The sequence below is a fragment of the Musa acuminata genome, chromosome BXJ1-3 (assembly GCF_036884655.1).
Source record: "Musa acuminata AAA Group cultivar baxijiao chromosome BXJ1-3, Cavendish_Baxijiao_AAA, whole genome shotgun sequence".
Classification (NCBI taxonomy): Eukaryota; Viridiplantae; Streptophyta; class Magnoliopsida; order Zingiberales; family Musaceae; genus Musa; species Musa acuminata.
Genome location: NC_088329.1, coordinates 26,238,936 through 26,258,201, shown reverse-complemented (window position 1 = coordinate 26,258,201; position 19,266 = coordinate 26,238,936). Strand labels below are relative to the sequence as shown.

General features: G+C 36.1%; 1 protein-coding gene across 1 annotated transcript in view; it reads right to left on the bottom strand.

Annotated features, from left to right (window-relative positions):
* Positions 1–732: 732 nt before the first annotated feature.
* LOC135585719 (uncharacterized) overlaps positions 733–19,266 on the bottom strand; it is a 45,665-nt gene continuing 27,131 nt past the window's right edge. Inside the window, exon 11 of the transcript XR_010491614.1 lies at positions 733–817. The gene's annotated coding sequence lies outside the window, so the exon portion shown is untranslated. The remainder of the gene's footprint in view (positions 818–19,266) is intronic.

The window sequence follows — 19,266 nt, the reverse complement described above, 5'->3', positions numbered from 1 at the left end:
TCACCACTAAAACTGGGAGGACTAAGCTTCTTAAACTGTCCAATTCCCAACCCCGTCTGGTTTGATGTCTCTGTTCCATCATTACTTCCTTGTTGGACAGGTTGTTGTTGTTGCATCACTTGTGCCATAGTCTCCAAAGTCCGCATGATACCACTCAATTGATCAGTAGTAGATGCAATAGGAGAACCAGATGATCTCGTCATCCTTGCTTCCTAAAACATCAAAAGAACATTTTCTTTGATCAATCTCTAATTGATAGTCAATAAACATAAAAAAAAAGATGATATTCTTAGTGATTCTCAAATCATGCTCTGATACCACCTCTGTCTCGCCCCTCAAAATATCGACAATATTTAAAATTTTCATCATAACTAACCTAGGATCCAAACACACATTTGAGGTCACTAAGAAAACATTCAGATCAAAATTTCACCTCTATAGACTATAAATTCATAACCCTGTGCAATTCATAAACATACCACACATCACTCGATAATTCATACAATCTGAACCCAACTCATCAAAATAATAACCACAACATAAATTCACCAGTGGGGAAGTCTATGCAGTCACCAAACCAACGATTACCATAAGATCATATCATTACATGAATTTAACTTAACATTCCAAAATCCTATACATGAGGGATCCTTTATCTTACACAAAATCCACAAGTTTAGATTCATCGTCACATTTCATAAGATGCAGAGTATCTTATTCAACAAATACACATATGCCAACAAAGATCTGCCCAAAATCTTCTAAACTTTCCACCGCCTCTGCCCAATCTTAACATTTAAGCAAGCAATACGCTATCCTGAAAAATTTATCAACAAACGGGGTGAGCATAAAGAGCTCAGCAAGTGACTAACATATCCATATCAAAATAGTACAATTTCCAAAGAGATACAGTTTCAAAATACAAGGCAGAATATACGATTTCATAGACATAATATCATTAGGAGCAGAAATACAATTGTCCTTTCAATCTTACATATTAGGTTCCTAACAGATGGGGCATAGAGTGATTGGAGCATATCAGAAACAAAAGAAACATATCGGAGCTTATCAATGGCATATAAAATGTTCCGAAGCATATCAACGACATATGGAACATTTTGAAGCAAAATCATCAGTGAATGAAGCATTTCAGAGCATATCAAAAATAAATATCGTACAGAAGCTCAAACGTCGTCCTTGACGTTGCAATCATATCATTCTTATCCAGAGCATGAATAGAAACAACTCACCAAAACTCTGGATGTTATATCAAACATATAGAAGGTGTAGTAGGATCTCAGTCAGAATGTTATTCATCCATTTCTGAATGACCACCTGACAAAAGTCTCCCACGTCTAGGAGCTCCATCCACCCACGTCTAGGTGAAGTCAGAGGGGGCCGGCATAGCATCGCAGGCTCTAAGCACATACCTTTTACCATTTCTGGCAAAAGTCCAGAATATCCCACAGAGCGGGACCCCACAGAGCGGGCAATAAGCGCATACCCTTTACCATTTCTGGCAAAGGTCCAAACAATCCCACACACCAGAGTACAAGAGGGCAGTTTTAACAATAAGTAGCATATATCGGAAGCACACGCGGAACAACAAAACGTGCATGTGCCTTTTCGAGACAATAAAAAACAAAGAACAAATCTCTCACAAATGTATTCAGATTTGGAATGAAATGAAAACAAGAGTGTATAGGGATTCCAAGCAATCATATTTAGCTCAATTCCAATAAGAAGGTTAGACAAATTCAAATATCCAAAGGAACGGAACAGAATACGCGAAATCGACCAAAGCTCGATTTCGGACAGAATTCCAATGGCACATCAAACAAATACTTCAGAATATCAATTATGCTCCAATACTCATAAGAAAGCTATGCTCGAACCATATATCAATCTATATTCTGATGGAACAAATTTCATATGAAACAGGGTTCCCAACACGGAGTTACCTTTGATTTGGTAACACAAGGTCAAAAACACAATCACTGTTTTGCAGAATTTATAGGGTCGGATTCAACAGATAATAGGGTAGGCAATTGAATTCCAAAATTTTCAAACTATATGTCAAAAGAAAGATTTTCCAGTCTAGTTTCAAATAAAATCAGTTTGGTACAAATCAGAATTTTCAACAGGGAGTTATAGGCATTTTAGTATCGACAGGTCAGAAATCTTGAACCCTATTTTACAACGTCTATAGACTCATTTGAAATAGATGTTTGGGTAAGTATTCGGTGTCCAAAATCTACAAAATTAGTGTCAAAAGGAAGATATAAGAGTCTAATTTCAAACAAAATAGTTCCTGCCCGAATTCACATTTTGTACTAAAACTCATAGCTGAAACAGTGTATAGGGGTCAGTTTACCGAAAAAACTTCAGAATCCATCAATTTATTTTGAATCAACATAAAAACAGAGACTAAAAATTCTGTAGGATGGGGTTAGAACACTTTCTTTGAGAATTTTGACCCGAAGTGAAAAGGTTAAAGCAAGAACCCTAAAAACCCCAATTTTTCTTCTTCTTCTTCTACTTCTTCTTCTTCTTCTTCTTCTTCTTTCTTTCTTTCCCTGATCACCCACGAGCTGCCTTCTCTGCTTCCTTAAGAAAGAAGGCAGAGAGGCTTAAACGGTGGAATTTGTCATTTTGTACGTTTTGCAGTTTAGTCCTTGTTTTTATCATATTCACGATTAGGTCCTTAGGTTTTACATATAGGTCCTCAGATTCTTTCTTTTTTTTTTGAACAGATCTCCCAAATCTTAAAAATAAGTTACCTCTGATTCATACTCTATTTCTTTTGTCAATTTAAAATAGATGCTTACATTATCATTAGAAATTTATACGAAAATTCGGAAATGAGGGATGTTACAGGAATCCGTGTATACTCTTACTTTCATTTCATTCCAAATCTGAACACATTTGTGAGAGATTGTTGCTTGCATCGTATTGACTTGTATAGGCACATGTACGTTTGTTGTTCCGCGTATGCTTCCGATATATGCTAATTATTGTTCATACTGCCCTTTTGTACTCTGGTGTTGTGGTATAATGTGAACCTTTGCCAGAAATGGTAAAGGGAGTTATGCATAGAGCCTGCGATGCTCTGCCGGCCCCCTTTGACTTCACCTAGACGTGGGTGGATGGAGCTCCCAGACGTGGGAGACTTTTGTCTGGTGGCCATTCAGAAATGGATGAATCACATTCTGTCTGTGGTCCCACTACACCTTCTGTATGTTTGATATGATATCCAGAGCTTTGGTTGTGTTTCTGTACATGCTTTGGATAAGAATGATATGAATGCAACATCAAATACGACGTTTGAGCTTCTGTTTAGTATTTGTTATTGATATGCTTCGAAATGTTCCATATGCCATTGATATGCTCCGGAACATTTCATACGCCATTGATAAGCTCCGAAATGTTTCATTCATTGTTGATATGCTTCGAAATGTTCCATATGCTGTTGATATGCTCCGGAACATTTCATACGCCATTGATAAGCTCCGAAATGTTTCATTCATTGTAGATATGCTTCGAAATTTTCCATACGCCGTTGATATGCTCCGGAACATTTCATACGTCATTGATAAGCTCCGAAATGTTTCATTTGTTATTGATATGCTCCAAAACGTTTCATTCGTTGTTGATATGCTCCAATTACTCTATGCTCCATCTGTTATGAACCAAATATGTTTGATTAAAATGTCATTTGTGATTTTGCATCTAATGATATTACGTCTATGAATTCTTATATTCTGCCTTGCATTTTGAAACTTTATCTCTTTGAAAATTGTCCTATTTTGACATGGATATGTTAGTCACTTGCTGAGCTTTATATGCTCACCCTGTTGTTGTATAAATTTTTCAGGATAGCTTGTCGCTAGCTTAAATGTTAAGATTGGGCTGAGGCAATGGAAAGCTAAAAGATTTTGGGCAGATCTTTATTAGTATATATGTTTTTGTTGTACAAGTACACTCTGCATCTAATGAAATGTTGACGATGAATCTAAACTTGTGGATGTTGTATAAGTTTAAAGGACCTCTCATGTTTAGGATTCTGGAATGTTAAGTTTAATTCGTGTAACGTTATGAACTTATGGTAAATGTTGATTTTGTGACTGTATAGACTCCCACACTTGTGAATTTATGTTGTGGTTATTAATTTGGTGAGTTGGGTTCAGATTTTATGAATCATCGAGCAATGTGTTGTATGTTTATAAACTGCGCAGGTTTTATAGATATGAATTTGATAGAATATTTTTTAGTGTCCTCAAATGTTAGTTTGGATCCTGGATTAGTTTGTGATGAAAATTTTTAATATCATGGATATTTTGAGGGGCGTGACAGAGGTGGTATCAGAGCATGGTTTGAAGATCACTAAAATATTTGATATGTTGACGTGCAAAATATATTGAGGTCTAGTGAACTATAGTGAATGGTGGAAATTTTCTTTCATGTATTTTAGGAATCAAGATGATGAGGCAATTTGGTCCTCCTATTTCAATTGTTTCTGATTAATTAAGTGGGATGAAAGGGTTGATCAGGTATATCAAATCAGAGTAGCACAGCAAAAGCGTGGTGAACCTAATTTCGTTAGTGGTAGAAAAATGGATGATGCGAATGGAAAAGATATTTGATGTACAAAATTGTTTCAATGATTAAAAGATTTCTTTTGCCACCTTATATTGGAAGTAGAGGCTGATCATTAATGGGACCAATGAAAAGAATTTTTGTAGATCAATGGCAAGAATGACAAGGATAAGTTTACCAATAAAAATATGATTAGAAATGAATCAGAAAGTGATAACAAGAGGGTCAAGACATTTGGATTTGAAAAGGAAGTCACCACAAAAGATTCAATCACATGTGAATTGAAAGTTAAATTATGAAACAAATTTGTGTTTTTGGGTGACTGGAGTCTATTTACTTGTAGAAAGTTGGATCATAAAATAAAAGACTGCCCTTTGAATAAGAAGAAAGAGTCACTGCCTCTTAAATCATCAGCCAATGTCAGAATGTATGCTATCCCTGAATATGATTCTAAAACTTCAGAATTAGTGATCGAAGGTATTATGCATGTTTATGAAAGAATGCAAATATTTGTTTGACCATGGGTCCTATCTACGATTTGATTTGTAACATATTGCTTATCACTTGGGTATTCAACCTAGACCACTACATTATGTGGTATATGTAAAATACAATCATTGGAGATTCTTTGATAACGAACTTGAATCTGGTCCTCTTGTCTGATTTTATTAGAGAACTTGAACTTTTTGCTGATTTAGTTCTCATAAAGATTTGGAGTTTGATATTATACTCGGCATGGATTGGTTATATTCTCATCACGCTAGTATTGATTGTTACAAAAAAAAAATAATTACTTTCTGCATACCAGGTCAGCCTATATTTTACTTTGAGGGCATTAGGCATGATTTGCCTTCTTGCTTGATATCAGCACTTCAAGCTTATCATCTTATGCAGAAGGGTTGTTTTTGTTATAAGGTGTGTATAAAGGAGCATTCAAATCAGGAAACCCGCCTAGATGAAATTTCAGAGGTCAAAGAGTTCCCTGATGTATTCCCAGATGACTTGCCTGGTTTACCTCTAGATAGAGAGGGTGAATTTGCTATTGATCTGGTCCCCAGTATAACCCCAATATCTAAGCCTCCCTACAGAATGGCACCACTCGAGCTAGAGGAATTAAAGAAGCAACTACAAAAATTATTAGATAAGGGTTTCATACGACCCAGCGTATCTCCATGGGGTGCTCCGGTACTATTAGTGAAGAAGAAGGATGGAACATTGAGGCTTTGTATTGATTATAGATTGTTGAATCAGGTGACCATCAAAAACAAGTACCCATACCCAGAATTGATGATTTGTTTGATCAACTACAAGGTGCACAAGTATTCTCTAAGATTGACCTGAGGTCAGGTTGCTATCAGTTGAAGATCAAGGAGGAGGATATTTCAAAAACAGTTTTCAGAACTCGATATGGTCACTATGAATTTTTGGTGATGCCTTTTGGTTTGACTAATGCCCCTGCAGCTTTTATGGAACTAATGAATAGGATATTTCAACCGCTCTTGGATGGCTATGTAATTGTATTTATTGATGACATATTGGTGTATTCAAAGAGTAATCAGGAGCATGAGGAACACTTGAGAAATGTATTGTCTATACTAAGAGAAAAGAAGTTGTATGCAAAGTTCAGCAAATGTGAATTATGGTTGAATGAAGTTGTTTTCTTAGGCCATGTGATTTCAAGGAAGGGTATATCTGTTGATCCAAAGAAAATAGAAGCTATAGTTGAATGGGAAGTACCAATAAATGTAATAGAAATTAGAAGCTTCTTGGGCATGGCAGGTTATTACAGGAGATTTGTGGAGGGATTTTCTCGAATTGCTCAACCTCTCACCAAACTCACTAAAAAGAATGTGAAATTTGTATGGGGTGATGATTGTGAGCAAAGTTTTCAAGAGTTAAAAAGAAGATTGACTAGTGCTCCTATTCTCATTATTCCAAGTGGTTGTGAGGGATTTATAGTTTATACTGATGCTTCAAGAAAGGGCCTCGGATGTGTTTTAATGCAGGAAGGGAGAGTGATTGCTTATGCTTCTACACAACTAAAAGGTTATGAACTGAATTATCCAACTCATGATTTGGAATTGGCAGCAATTGTTTTTGCTCTAAAGATTTGGAGACATTATTTGTATGGTCGGCAATTTGAAATTTTGACTGATCACAAGAGTTTGAAATATATTTTCACTCAGAAAGACTTAAACATGAGTTAGCGAAGATGGATAGAACTTCTCAAGGATTATGATTGTGCCATCCATTATCACCCGGGCAAAGCCAATGTGGTAGCTGATGCTCTTAGTAGAAAATCTACATATTTTATTGCTAGTCTGGTCGTGAAGCAATGAAAGTTATTAGAAGAAAATTTTGATTTGAATGCTATGAGGAAAGAGCAAGACTCAATGATACTGATGGCCTCCATTCAGGTGCAATCTGATCTTATTCAACAAATTAAGAAAGGATAATTACGAGATCCACGTTTAATCTACTTGAGGAATGAAGTAGAAAAGGAATTGAAGCCAAAATTTCAAGTTTCAAAGGATGGCCTATTGAGATTTGGGGATAGAGTATGTGTACCTAATAAACCAGATATCAAGTACCTAATGTACCTAATGAAGTTGCTTTCTTAGGCCATGTGATTTCACGGAAGGGTATATCTGTTGATCCAAAGAAAATAGAAGCTGTAGTTGAATGGGAAGTACCAACAAATGTAATAGAAATTAGAAGCTTCTTGGGCATGGCAGGTTATTACAGGAGATTTGTGGAGGGATTTTCTCGAATCGCTCAACCTCTCACCAAACTCACTAAAAAGAATGTGAAATTTGTATGGGGTGATGATTGTGAGCAAAGTTTTCAAGAGTTAAAAAGAAGATTGACTAGTGCTCCTATTCTCACTATTCCAAGTGGTAGTGAGGGATTTGTAGTTTATATTGATGCTTCAAGAAAGGGCCTCGGATGTGTTTTAATGCAGGAAGGGAGAGTGATTGCTTATGCTTCTAGACAACTAAAAGGTTATGAACTGAATTATCCAACTCATGATTTGGAATTGGCAGCAATTGTTTTTGCTCTAAAGATTTGGAGACATTATTTGTATGGTCGGCAATTTGAAATTTTGACTGATCACAAAAGTTTGAAATATATTTTCACTCAGAAAGACTTAAACATGAGGTAGCGAAGATGGATAGAACTTCTAAAGGATTATGATTGTGTCATCCATTATCACCCGGGCAAAGCCAATGTGGTAGCTGATGCTCTTAGTAGAAAATCTACATGTTTTAAGGCTAGTCTGGTCGTGAAGCAATAAAAATTATTAGAAGAAAATTTTGATTTGAATGCTATGAGGAAAGAGCAAGACTCAATGATACTGATGGCCTCCATTCAGGTGCAATCTGATCTTATTCAACAAATTAAGAAAGGACAATTACGAGATCCACGTTTAATCTACTTGAGGAATGAAGTAGAAAAGGAATTGAAGCCAAAATTTTAAGTTTCAAAGGATGGCCTATTGAGATTTGGGGATAGAGTATGTGTACCTAATGAACCAGATATCAAGAACCAAATCCTAAAGGAAAGTTAAGCCCAAGATTGGGTTGGTTCTGTCGCTTACAGGATTGCCTTACCACCATCGTTGTATTTTATCTATAATATATTTCATGTTTCGATGATTAGAGAGTATATACCTGATCCTTCTCATATCATTAAGTATGAGCTGATGGAGATCGATAAAGATTTATCTTATGTGGAAGAGCCCACTTAGATTGTTGATAAGAAGGTAAAGATCCTAAGGAATCGGGTCTTCCCTCTGGTTCAAGTAATTTGGAGACATCATTCTAGAGAGAAAACAACCTGGGACCTTGAGGAGGAAATGAAAAAGGTGTACCCCAATCTTTTCATCGATAGAGGTATGATAAATTTAGAGGACTAAATTTTTCTTTTAAGGGGGGGAGAGTGTAACATCCCTCATTTCTGAATTTTCGTATAAGTTTCTAGTTGTAATATAAGTATCTATTTTAAATTTGGCCAAAATATGAATCTGAAAACTTATTAATAGGATTTGGGGGATTTGTTCAAAAAGAAAAAAAAAATCTGAGGACCTATATGTAAACCCTGAGGACCTAATCGTAAATATAATAATACAAGGACTAAACAGCAAAATGCACAAAAATACAAATCCCACCGTTTAAGCCTCTCTACCTTCGTTCATAAGGAACCAGAGAAGGCAGCTGCGTGGAAGAACAGGAGAAAGAAAGAAAGAAAAAGAGAAGAAAAAGGGGGAAGAAGAAGAAAAAAAAAATTTGGGGCTTTGAGGTTTCTTGCTCAAATCTTCTCATTTATGGTCATAATTCTCAAAGGCAAGTGTTCTAATCCCGTCCTACAGAATTATTAGTCTTTGATCTCATATTTATTCTGAATTATTCGAAAGATTTCAGCCTAGAACCTGATATTTCTCTTGTTAGATACAAAAATCATGGATCTGAAATTTTTCGGTAAACTGACCCCTATACATTGTTTCAGCCATAACTTTTAGCACCAAATATGGATTTAGGCAGGACCTTGTTTATTTGAAAGTAGACTCATATACCTTCCTTTTGACACTGATTTTGAAAATTTTGGACTCCGAATACTTACCCAAACGTCTGTTTCAATTGAGCCTATGGATGCTGCAAAATAGGGATCAAAATTTTTGACCTTTCGATACTAAAATGCCTATAAGTCCCTGTTGGAAATTCTGATTTGTACCAAACTAATATAATTTGAAACTAGACTTGTAAACCTTTCTTTTGATATATAGATTGAAAATTTTAGAACTCAAATGCCTATTCTGCTATCTATTGATTCCGCATTATGGATTCTGCAAAACAGTGATTTAGTTTTTTGACCTTCGGTCACTAAATCAATGGTAACATTTGTTGGAAACCTTGATTCGTATGAAACTTATTTCATCAGAAAATAGATTGATATATCTTTCGACAGTAGCTTTCTTAAGGGTATTGGAGCATAATTGATAATCTGAAGTATTTGTTCAATGTGTCACTTGAATTCTATCAGAAATCGAGCTTTGGTCGATTTCGCATATTCTGTTTCATTCGTTTGGAAATAGATTCCATTCAGTCCCTTTCGCTCAATTGAGGCTTATGTTGGTGCTTGAATTCTGGTTTGATCTTGTCTATAAATTATTTACATTCTTGAATCCTTTTGTGTAATGCTTATGCTATATCGCATTGACACATATAGACACATGTATATCCCATTGATCCGTGTTTGCTTTCGATATGTGCCTATTCTAGTTTCATTCCTTTGGATATTGAATTCATCTAACCTTCTTATTTGAATTGAGCTATATATGATTGCTTGGAATCCGTATATACTCTTACTTTCATTTCATTCCAAATCTGAACACATTTGTGAGAGATTGTTGCTTGCATCGTATTGACTCGTAAAGGCACATGTACGTTTGTTGTTCCACGTATGCTTCCGATATATGCTAATTATTGTTCATACTGCCCTTTTGTACTCTGGTGTTGTGGGATAATGTGAACCTTTGCCATAAATGGTAAAGGGAGTTAAGCATAGAGCCTGCGATGCTCTGTCGGCCCACTCTGACTTCACCTAGATGTGGGTGGATGGAGCTCCCAAACGTGGGAGACTTTTGTCTGGTGGTCATTCAGAAATGGATGAATCACATTCTGTCTGTGGTCCCACTACACCTTCTGTATGTTTGATACGATATCCAGAGCTTTGGTTGTGTTTCTGTACATGCTTTGGATAAAAATGATATGAATGCAACGTCAAAGACGACGTTTGAGCTTCTGTTTAGTATTTGTTATTGATATGCTTCGAAATGTTCCATACGCCATTGATATGCGCCGGAACATTTCATACGCCATTGATAAGCTCCGAAATGTTTCATTCATTGTTGATATGCTTCGAAATGTTCCATATGCTGTTGATATGCTCCGGAACATTTCATACACCATTGATAAGCCCCGAAATGTTTCATTCATTGTTGATATGCTACGAAATGTTCCATACGCCATTGATATGCTCCGGAACATTTCATACGTCATTGATAAGCTCCGAAATGTTTCATTTGTTATTGATATGCTCCGAAACGTTTCATTCGTTGTTGATATGCTCCAATTACTCTATGCTCCATCTGTTATGAAACAAATATATTTGATTAAAATGTCATTTGTGATTTTGCATCTAATGATATTACGTCTATGAATTCTTATATTCTGCCTTGCATTTTAAAACTTTATCTCTTTGAAAATTGTCCTATTTTGACATGGATATGTTAGTCACTTGCTGAGCTTTATATGCTCACCCTGTTGTTGTATCAATTTTTCAGGATAGCGTGTCGCTTGCTTAAATGTTAAGATTGGGCTGAGGTAGTGGAAAGCTAAAAGATTTTGAACAGATCTTTATTAGTATATATGTTTTTGTTGTATAAGTACACTCTGCATCTAATGAAATGTTGACGATGAATCTAAACTTGTGGATGTTGTATAAGTTTAAAGGACCTCTCATGTTTAGGATTCTGGAATGTTAAGTTTAATTCGTGTAACGATATGAACTTATGGTAAACGTTGGTTTTGTGACTGTATAGACTCCCACACTTGTGAATTTATGTTGTGGTTATTAATTTGATGAGTTGGGTTCAGATTTTATGAATCATCGAGCAATGTGTTGTATGTTTATAAATTGCGCAGGTTTTATCGATATGAATTTGATAGAATGTTTTTTAGTGTCCTCAAATGTTAGTTTGGATCCTGGATTAGTTTGTGATAAAAATTTTTAATATCAGAGATATTTTGAGGGGCGTGACAGAGGTAGTATCAGAGCATGGTTTGAATATCACTAAAATATTTGATATGTTGACGTGCAAAATATATTGAGGTCTAGTGAACTATAGTGATTGGTGGAAATTTTCTTTCATGTATTTTAGGAATCTAGGATGATGAGGCAATTTGGTCCTCCTATTTCAATTGTTTCTGATTAATTAAGTGGGATGAAAGGGTTGATCAGGTATATCAAATCAGAGTAGCACAGCGAAAGCGTGGTGAACCTAATTTCGTTAGTGGTAGAAAAATGGATGATACAAATGGGGGAGAGTGTAACATCCCTTATTTCTGAATTTTCGTATAAGTTTCTAATTGTAATATAAGTATCTATTTTAAATTTGGCCAAAATATGAATCTGAGAACTTATTAATAAGATTTGGGGGATTTGTTCAAAAAGAAAAAAAAAATCTGAGGACCTTTATGTAAACCCTGAGGACCTAATCGTAAATATAATAATACAAGAACTAAACTGTAAAATGCACAAAAATACAAATCCCACCGTTTAAGCCTCTCTGCCTTCGTTCATAAGGAACCAAAGAAGGCAGCTGCGTGGAAGAACAGGAGAAAGAAAGAAAGAAAAAGAGAAGAAAAAGGGGGAAGAAGAAGAAAAAAAAAATTTGGGGCTTTGAAGTTTCTTGCTCAAATCTTCTCATTTAGGGTCATAATTCTCAAAGGCAAGTGTTCTAATCCCATCCTACAGAATTATTAGTCTTTGATCTCATATTTATTCTGAATTATTCGAAAGATTTCAGCCTAGAACCTGATATTTCTCTTGTTAGATACAAAAATCATGGATCTGAAATTTTTCGGTAAACTGACCCCTATACATTGTTTCAGCCATAACTTTTAGCACCAAACATGGATTTAGGCAGGACCTTGTTTATTTGAAAGTAGACTCATATACCTTCCTTTTGACACTAATTTTGAAAATTTTGGACCCCGAATACTTACCCAAACGTCTGTTTCAATTGAGCCTATGGATGCTGCAAAATAGGGATCAAAATTTTTGACCTTTCGATACTAAAATGCCTATAAGTCCCTGTTGGAAATTCTGATTTGTACCAAACTGATTTCATTTGAAACTATCTATTGATTCCGCATTATAGATTCTGCAAAACAGTGATTTAGTTTTTTGACCTTCGGTCACTAAATCAATGGTAACTCTTTGTTGGAAACCTTGATTTGTATGAAACTTATTTCATCAGAAAATAAATTGATATATCTTTCGACAGTAGCTTTCTTAAGGGTATTCGAGCATAATTGATAATCTGAAGTATTTGTTCAATGTGCCACTTGAATTCCGTCAGAAATCGAGCTTTGGTCGATTTCGCGTATTCTGTTTCATTCGTTTGGAAATAGATTTCATTTAGTCCCTTTCGCTCAATTGAGGCTTATGTTGGTGCTTGAATTCTGGTTTGATCTTGTTTGTAAATTATTTACATTCTTGAATCCTTTTGTGTAATGCTTATGCTATATCGCATTGACACATATAGACACATGTATATCCCATTGATCCGCGTTTGCTTTCGATATGTGCCTATTCTAGTTTCATTCCTTTGGATATTGAATTCATCTAACCTTCTTATTTGAATTGAGCTATATATGATTGCTTGGAATCCGTATATACTCTTACTTTCATTTCATTCCAAATCTGAACACATTTGTGAGAGATTGTTGCTTGTATCGTATTGACTCGTAAAGGCACATGTACGTTTGTTGTTCCGCGTGTGCTTCCGATATATGCTAATTATTGTTCATACTGCCCTTTTGTACTCTGGTGTTGTGGGATAATGTGAACCTTTGCCAGAAATGGTAAAGGGAATTATGCATAGAGCCTGCGATGCTCTGCCGGCCAACTCTGACTTCACCTAGACGTGGGTGGATGGAGCTCCCAGACGTGGGAGACTTTTGTTTGGTGGTCATTCAGAAATGGAGGAATCACATTCTGTCTGTGGTCCCACTACACCTTCTGTATGTTTGATATGATATCCAGAGCTTTGGTTGTGTTTCTGTACATGCTTTGGATAAGAATGATATGAATGCAACGTCAAAGACGACGTTTGAGCTTCTGTTTAGTATTTGCTATTGATATGCTTCGAAATGTTCCATACGCCATTGATATGCTCCGGAACATTTCATACGCCATTGATAAGCTCCGAAATGTTTCATTCATTGTTGATATGCTTCGAAATGTTCCATATGCTGTTGATATGCTCCGGAACATTTCATACGCCATTGATAAGCTCCGAAATGTTTCATTCATTGTTGATATGCTTCGAAATGTTCCATACGCCATTGATATGCTCCGGAACATTTCATACATCATTGATAAGCTCCGAAATGTTTCATTTGTTATTGATATGCTCCGAAACGTTTCATTCGTTGTTGATATGCTCCAATTACTCTATGCTCCATCTGTTATGAACCAAATATGTTTGATTAAAATGTCATTTGTGATTTTGCATCTAATGATATTACGTCTATGAATTCTTATATTCTGCCTTGCATTTTAAAACTTTATCTCTTTGGAAATTGTCCTATTTTGACATGGATATGTTAGTCACTTGCTGAGCTTTATATGCTCACCCCGTTGTTGTATAAATTTTTCAGGATAGCTTGTCGCTTGCTTAAATGTTAAGATTGGGCTGAGGTAGTGGAAAGCTAAAAGATTTTGGGCAGATCTTTATTAGTATATATGTTTTTGTTGTATAAGTACACTCTGCATCAAATGAAATGTTGACGATGAATCTAAACTTGTGGATGTTGTATAAGTTTAAAGGACCTCTCATGTTTAGGATTCTGGAATGTTAAGTTTAATTCGTGTAACGATATGAACTTATGGTAAACGTTGGTTTTGTGACTGTATAGACTCCCACACTTGTGAATTTATGTTGTGGTTATTAATTTGGTGAGTTGGGTTCAGATTTTATGAATCATCGAGCAATGTGTTGTATGTTTATAAACTGCGCAGGTTTTATAGATATGAATTTGATAGAATGTTTTTTAGTGTCCTCAAATGTTAGTTTGGATCCTGGATTAGTTTGTGATGAAAATTTTTAATATCATGGATATTTTGAGGGGCGTGACATTGGTGATCATCCACCTCGTCATCGTCGGATTTCTTGGCACCTCGACGCCTCTCCATGCGTCGAGATCATCTAAATCAGCCTCGAGGGTCCTGCGGTCACCTCCAAGCTTCCGTCACGTCTCTCGTGTAATTACAATATAATTATAAGCATGCAGGCCCAGCAATGAACGAAAAAATAGATGCTCACAGGCCCCAATAATAATCATATATGCACATCACACAGTCTATGATCATCTTCTCACATCATATATCATATGTATATATCATCATGTAGAATTACTAGATAAATAATAATAGTTAATTAAAATTTTTAATTAACTAATATTTTATGAAATTGAGGACATGCATGAATTTTTCTAAATTATGAATGGCATTTTTATAATTTGGGCAAAAGGATAGAACCAAAAAATTTTCGAATTCTGAGGAGCAAACTTATCCTTTTACCCATAATTGCCCTAATCTCTTTTACAATGGCAACAACTCCTTGCGGTCATCGCCTCCCTATTGCCGACCCTATACAGGCATGCCGCAACCCCTTGCGGCTACCGCTTAGCAGGTGGTAGTGTGGCGCTGCCACGCGATAGGCGACTACCACATTGCGCAATCGCCTCGCATGCAAGCGGTTGCCTTTGTAGCGCCGCCTCTTGCGAGGGCAGTGGCCGCCTTGCACAATCGCCTCATGCGCAAGCGGTTGCCTTTTGCACGCAAGGTAGATAGCCCGCGAGCAGTTGCCGCCCTACTTGGAAGCGTTGCCTTTGCGGGTTGATGGTTGCCAACAAGCGCCACCTTGCATGCAGGCGCTACCTTTGAGGGCCGACGACCGCCAGCAGGTGTCGCCTCTGCCTACATGCGGCTAACGCGCATGCTAGTGGGCTACACCCTTACGGGCGAATGCTACCTCGGTGGGCAAGCAACTCCTCTGCAACTTTTGTGCACACACCGCCTTTGGTCGATCCACCGATTAACAACAATTGCCGTCCTAGTTTCTTTCATTTATGTCAACAAATTTGACATTGAAGAACCGTTTTAAAAACAACAAGACAATACGTCTTTCGAATCTAAAAACTACGTGTAACGCAATAAGAATGCGACAATTAATGCGCGAGAAAATCGTAAAATCGAAAAACTGTACGTATCATGTTAGAAGTGTTACTTGGGGAGATCATATATCCTCGAAATTTCCAGATCTAATGGAATGGACAAAGGAGAACTCACATACTCCTCTCTAGCGGTGATCCACACAACGAACGTAGCGATGACACTCCTCGGATCACTGTAGGATCTCCCACTCCACGTGTATCACGAAGATATTGGAGCCAAGGAGGAGAGGAGATTGAGGAGAATAGGAAGGGAGACCATCAGATGTTCTAGCCTATAAACCATGAGGCTCCTCCTATTTATAGAGGTACAAGCAGCTTAACCCTTGATGGATCCTATCCTCATTGGATCTCTATCCAATTATCCAATTGGATCTTATCCACTTATCCAATTAGATTTCTATCCATTTATCCAATTAGATCTTATCTATAGGATCCAAACTAAGGACTCAACAAATATCTCATATTCGTACCTCTACTCATCGCAACATCCACCATATGTGTATGACCCTTTGGGCACGATACCGAGCTGGCTATAAGTCAATCATGTCAGAACTCCTTCTGACTCAAAACTCCTGATATAGTGAATTATCATCTCCATAATAATTCACTCAACTCATCGATTATGGACGTACTAGGCCACTACGCTAAGGTCCTCATGCGGTACAAAGGGATCTAATCCATCAAACCTGTCTATCCACAGTTATCATGTGTTTATTTTGGGCATAACATACATGATACTAAAGCATTCATGATACATTATTTTGGGCATATCATATATGATACTAAAGCATTCATGATACATCATTTTGGGCATATCATACATGATACTAAAGCATTCATAATACATCATTTTGGGCATATCATACATGATGCGAAGACATTAAAATTTTAAGCATTTATCACTTAATGCATTAAATCAACATTTTGATTATGATAACAATCATCATTTTATGAAACCAAACATTCATCATTTCTCATGCTTAAATCAACATTTTGATCATGATACCAATCATCATTTCATGATACCAAACATTCATAATTTCTCATGCTTAAATCAATATTTTGATACCAATCATAATTTCTCCCCCTTTGTCATCAATAAAAAGGAGAATATTTAACAATGTAAGTGTTTAAAAATTATTTAAGTAAATTTTATACTATCTATCCAAGCTAGCAAAAAATGAGAAGTTAAGCAAAAACTTTGCATGATAACTACTTTTGCATTTTGAAATGGGCAAGCTAGCATTTTTGCTTTAGATGTGCAAGAGCTTTTCGGTTCTTCTTGAGATGTGCAAGTTTCTTTTTCCCTTTGTCATAAAAATAAGAAGAAGAAGAAGAGTAAGGGAGAAATTCATTTTTCACAAAAAAAAATTCAAGAACCAAATTCATGAAATGATATAAACCAACTCAAATCCAAAATAAATGAGTTTCATTGAATCAAGCTTCTATTTTAACAAAGAGAAAGGATTAATCAAAAAGGATCAAGATGTCCGTACGAAAAAAAATCAAATCCATATTCTTGCAAATGATAATCACATACTAAAAGTCCATAAATAAAAATTCTTCTTTTGTGAGAAGAGTAGGGAAGAATTCATGGGAAAGGATCATCAAATGAAGGATCAGAAATCTATGAATAAAACTTTATAAATCAAATCTCGTTTCTTGTAAATAGAAAGAAGAAGGATTCATAGGAATTGATAAAAGATCAAGTCATTAATCAAAAATCCATGAATCAAGGCTCTTCTTTTGCAAATAGAAGGAGGAAGGACTCATGATCATCACATGAAAAATAAGACATCAAGTTGTAAATATCAAAAGTCCATAAGTCGAATCTTTTCTTTTGTAAATATCATGAGAAAGAAAAAGCGATCTCGATTTAAAAAGAAAACTCAAGTTATGAAAAACCGAGAAATTCGAAAAATGTATCAAGGGATTTATACATTCAAAAGATTTATTATGCCTAATTCTTAAGAGTGTTGCATGCATTATATCATCATCAAGAAGCGTATCATAATATTGAAAAGCACATGACGTCAAAAGGTACATCATAGAATCTAAGTATAGTATATCAAAGAGTACAACTCATCATGGTACTTTTTAGTTCCCTGCTCCCTTTTATCAGCAAAAGGAAATACATAACCTATTCAGGTGGTGGTAATTCAAAATGCCTGAACAAAGTATCAAGTTGCCGACAAATTTGCTACATCTCGGTTAAGATATGATCTTGACGTAGTTCAATCGATCCAGTCAAGTCACTATTGAATCGGCAGATGATGAGGGTGCTTTTGTTCTATTGGAGGTGCTACCTCAAAGGGACTGGTAGGAGGAGAATGACTTTCCCTATGTATAGGTGTTTCTGGTTCTGATTCAAGTAGGGGAGGTTCAGTCCTCTTGGGCAATCTAGTCCAAATCCTATTTCTTACTATACATCTTAATCTCCTTAATAGATTTTTATTGATGATATTGAAACGATCTAGTTTAAAGATTTTTTCGTCAGGTGGAATAACTATGTCATGAGCATGCATTAGTCCAGTCATTAAATCACCATATGGAAGCATCATCTCTTTTGTGGACAGATCAATCAAGTTTTGTCGTATCAGATATCCAAAGCAATTTTCATGTCCTACCATAATCTAATACATTGTTCCTAATATTATTTGACTGACTTCATCATGATGATGTTGTTTTGGAAGTAGAATACTTATTACGATGTGATGAAGCAATTTTGTGCTAAAGGGTAGTAAATGTTCATAACTTTTTAGAATGATAGGCAAATTTGAGTTACCAAAGATGGTGCATAATGCCTCAGAATATGTAGCACCAACTGATTCAATATCCCATTGTCCTCTAAAGTAGCAACCTCTTCTTTTTTTAGGAATTTCTATAAGGTTACAAATTATACTATCCGTAATGGGTATGTGATTCCCTAGGAGATAAATGAACACCCTATCATTTTCATCTACATGCAAGTTGTTATAAAACAACTTAACAAGTCTTGGAAAATTGGGTTCACTCATTTGAAGAATCGGAAGGACATTCAAGTTAGCAAACCATTGAATTAGTTCCAAATTACTCAATTCTTCTAAATCTACATATTTTCCCTTATGTACACTACTAGACTCAAAGGTTGAGAATTCAAGGACATGTTTAGGGGAATCAAAGAGTATGAAATCATAGGTTTTATCTAATCTCCTCTTTCCTTTGTCCCTTGAGGATCTTCTAGATGCCATGAAACTACACATATTATCAATGAGAGAACTATATATAAGAATCAAGATCTATCAATGAATTGAGAGAGTTTTTGGTGATCTCTTGGAAAGTTGAGATTGATCTTTAGATTTGCAAAGGATGAGGGTTTTTTTGAGTTTCTAGAGGGATAGCAAGAGGAATGGGGGGTGTGGAGAGGTTTAGAGGGGTGTAGAGAGAGTTGGGGGCGGTTCTACCGTCGGCCCTAACTTAGGTTTCTATAGGGCAGAGTTGTAGGTGGTGGTACTGCCAATTGGGTGGTGCTACCGCCTACAACCAGTGCATACTGACGGTGCTACCGATAGTCCAACGGTGCCACCGTCGGTGCACTATTTTCCTCAAGCTGTTTGTTTACTTTATCTAGCATTATTGCTTTTCTTTTGAGATGCAGTAAGCAAGT